We start from the raw sequence: 4,317 nt of genomic DNA, 5'->3' as shown, positions 1-4,317 counted from the left end.
TAAAATCATCATTTTCAAGATCAACAATGACATCATCGTCCTCGACAGCACCAACAACGAGGCCAAACTCATCTTCGATGAATACATGGCCATTGTTGGCTATCTCATCCAAAATTCCAGGTTCACCGCCATTGATTTTGATGCACTTGCTCTGTCCGAGAATGCATGTACCATCAGCTCCTATGCTGGGGCAATCCGCCATCTTTTCTTCATTGCTGCCAAATCTGTGACAAATCCCAGTGAGGCGGCTGCCTATGGGAACAGGAAGATCTCCATACTAGTCGAGAGCGGCTCCATCAACGGACGAGGGATTATGGCACTAGACCTTGCTATCTTGATGAATCAAGTAAGTTACAACCTAAGATCCAGAATGGTCCACATTTTCATGGACGCTGAGTGGGCTGGCGTCAGCGGTGGAGAGATTGCGTCTGCAATTAACCAAGCCGCTCAGTTTATCTGCAACACGGGAATGACTGGGATTGACCATGTGAATTGTCATCTTGTCCTCACCAGCTCTCCGGCCCTTGGACTGAACGCCCTCTCTACTGAGATCTTGACTGTGCTTCACCTACTGGAGCTGTACTGGGCAAAGGGCCCCGAAGCACCTTTCCTGTGCTTTATTAATACTCCTGATGCCTTTGGGTACAGTCCAGGTACTTACTCTAACATGTACACCATTTCTCTTGGGATGGTAAGCATCGTTGAGCCCAACATCGCCCAACATCGCCCAATATGGTGCCATTGCCAGCATCTCGACCTCTTGGTTCTTTAGACTGGGCGTACAACTCAGTGAACAGCGGGCTGGAACAGTGACCAAGGGGGCAGTCAAGGAGCTCAAGATAACCAAACAGGAAGTTAGCAATGTGGTGACAGTTCTCAGAGGGGACACCACTAACGAAGACTAACTAGCCCACAAAGGAACCCCCCACCTCAGGAAGGCACCCCAAACCCAAAAGCCCCGTGCCGAAAACGACAGCCACAGGAGGCCCCAACGCGTTTGCGCTCCCCTCCCCCTGTAGTGTAGTAGATTAAAAAAAACAAAAAGCTGACTCACTTCCTTGTAAACAAAATCTACCTACTGGTATAAATAAAGTTGATTGATTGTATAATATTGAATGTATCATGAAGCAAATCAATAAATATCATATTCCCTTCACACACCTTCAGCTCAGTTGTACTGAAGCACATTTGTGGTTGACATTTTTAGCTTTTTTATATTTCATTTTGGCAAAAAGTCGTTGCCATAAAACGTCTTTCCTTCCAATTTTGCTGAACAAAAATGGAGTTCACCTGAGCCTTCAAAGTACAACATCTTGCATGAAGTCCCTCGTGGAGGTTTTAAACTTCTGTTCGGTCACAGCAGAGTGCAGCCACAGCAGCGCTTCATCTGCACCTCCTGAGGTGGAGGGTCTTCACGAGCTGAACGGTCGTCCTTCCACTCCGACAGAGAGCCGCTGGAGGTGGACAGCAGCCTCCCACACACCAGATCAGCTGCTCTTCCTTCCAGAACAGATAGATCTGTCACCGTTTTCTCTCTCAATGACATGTCCCCATTTTCATCGTCATCTATCAGCACAATCTCTTTGGGGTAAGTCACGCCGGCCCCGTGGAGACTGTGGTTCTCCACAGACTCCTCTGTAGTGTAGGCATCTACAAAGGTTATAGTGGATGACTCTGTCAGTGACTCGTGTGGGTCTGTGGAGTTGTCATCTGGTCCCAGGCACACTTGGCTGCTTGAATCCACCATCAGAGCGGTGTTCCTGTGAAACAGCTCGTCTCTTATGTTGAACTTTTGTTCCTGGTGTTGTGGGTTAATGTCAGGAACACCGTCTGGTGTTGTGAGGTGGTCTCTGGTGTGGGAACCACTCCCAGGATGCATCTTAAAAGCCACCTTCTGGTAGTCATTGTAGACCTGCCCACTGCTGCTCCCTGTTGGAGAAGAGAGGGAGAGGCTGGTGTCGTCTCTTCCTTGCCTCTTCATGTAGCTCTAAAAGAAAAATAAGAAGGTAGAGATTTATCTTCAGGTGTTTTTTTTACTCCTAACTAAAGAAAAAAAAAACTTTTACAGTAATAAAAAGTTTCTGGCACAGTTGTAATAATATTAGTGTTTGTTTGATTCTTAGCTATTTGCACAAATGTCAGATTGAGAACAACGAGGGTTAACCTCAGAGGAACTTAAAGTTTCACAGAAATGAGTGCTGAATATTTGGCTGTAAACCTCAAACTCATCAAATACTGAATATTGTTCATTTAAAAGAAAAACTGTGCCTCGTGTAACTTTCACTCTTATGTCGTCCTTTAGCTTTATGACCAGTCTTGTTTCTCAGGGGACAAAAATCAACAAACTTATGTAACTGCTTAAAACATTTTTTTTTTTCTTTCCCACAATAAACTAGTCAAGGGCAGCACGGTGGTGCAGTTGGTAGAGCTGCTGCCTCTTAGCAAGCAGGTTGCCCCGGTTCAAATCCCGGTCCTGGGTCCTGTCTGGGTGGAGTTTGCATGTTCTCTCTGTGCATGCGTGGGTTTTCTCCAGGTACTCCAGTTTCTTCCCACAGACCAAAAACATGCATGTTAGACTGATTGGTAACTCTAAATTGTCTCTAGGTGTGAGTGAGAGAGTGAATGGTTGTTTGTCTCTATGTGTCCCTGTGATGGACTGGAGACCTGTCCAGGTGTCCCCCACCTCTCATACAGTGACTGCTGGATATGGACACCAGTGACCCCCACGACTCAATAAAGGAAGAAGCGATTAAAGATGAAGGATGGATGGATGGATGGATGGATGGATGGATAGATAACCTAGTTAATCTTTTAGTGCTGTCTCAGCCTGAAATCAAAACAGCAAATTTAAATTATAAAAAAAATATATTTAGGGCCTCTAGTTTTAGAAAACTCCACATTTCATTTTTAAATTGACAAAATATATAATTTATGGCAAAAAAATAAATAAATAAAAAAATTCCCCTATTAGTACATCCAAAATTATTCTGATGTTTTATTTTAAATCTAGTCCTAAATTCAAGTTTTATCTAATCATTTTTTAAATATTATTATTATTTAACTCTACCCGTGAACAACAGTAGATTCTGTTTTGTATTTTTCTAACTGGGACAGTAGATAGTAATTACAGAGCAGCTGTCTTACAAACAGCAGTGGACCATACAACAGAATAAGCAGTTATTTAGTACCAGACTCTGACTGAAGCTGGTACCTTCAAAAGAAGCTGAAAATAACTTGCAGTCCCTGAGGATGAGCTCTTTGACAATGAAGAATGAATTCCTCCAAAGTGCTCCAACTAAAACAGGAGCTGTTATTTAAGAAGGTTTCCTGCTGTCTCCATGAGCTGAATGTGCTGCACTCTGCACCGAAGCTCGGCAAACTGACCCTGTTACACTTGAATAGTTCATACGCGTGACAGAATAAGGACTCTATAAATTAATAATATCATGTAAACATGCTCCAGTTCAGCTTGGACTGCTTCCTGAGCCGGAGCAGAGGAAACACACAAGAACAGTATCATGGCTTCACTGTGAACCAGATGTGAGTCCGACAGCAGCTTTCAATGGAGGAAATCAGGAAAAACTCTGCTCAATTTTAAAAACATTTAGGAGGTCTCATTGCAATGCCCATACATTACTGAACTGATAATTAAAAACATCTCATATCCACACAGTCATATTTGAAATAAAAACACAGAGAAATCCACTTTATATGAAACATTTTTTTTACCTGGAACTTTCAGAGTTGACCTCTTCTTTAGGTTGATGTAGTAAAAATCACATGGCGGCGACGAGATGGTCCATGAAGTGCAGTTCCTGTCGGATCTGCTTCTCTGACGTCTTTAAACACAGACTCTTTACATGCTCCCACCCCTCGTCTCAGAAACCACGACTGCTCAGGGGGAGCCCAGAGTAAACCACCGCCTGCAGTCACTCCTGTCATATAAAGATATTTTTATATCCAGAAATAAAAAGTCTCAATGTAAACATCTTAAAAAGGGTGTACTAGGTTTGAGACACCACAAATTAAACCAAAACATATTACTATTCAATATAAACTAGAATTGACAAAATTTACAAGATATTTTAAGGGCAATAAAACATTTAGTAAAGTTTACTGTTTGCCCTAAATGTTCACATTCAGTGCTCAGTCAAGAGGAATATGAGGCCATTACAGTTTAAACTCCAGAAATTGCCTTTCCTGTGAAAATGCAGTGTTATTGCACTGAATGATTTTAGCTGAAAGATGCTGAAGATCTTTAAACAGTTAATGCGAGGAAGATATTTACTAATTATATATATATATATATATATATAT

This window comes from Nematolebias whitei, chromosome 8 (genome assembly GCF_014905685.2).
Source record: "Nematolebias whitei isolate Nwh7 chromosome 8, NemWhi1, whole genome shotgun sequence".
Lineage (NCBI taxonomy): Eukaryota > Metazoa > Chordata > Actinopteri > Cyprinodontiformes > Rivulidae > Nematolebias > Nematolebias whitei.
The sequence above is the reverse complement of the archived record's forward strand: the minus strand, read 5'-3'. Positions refer to the sequence as shown.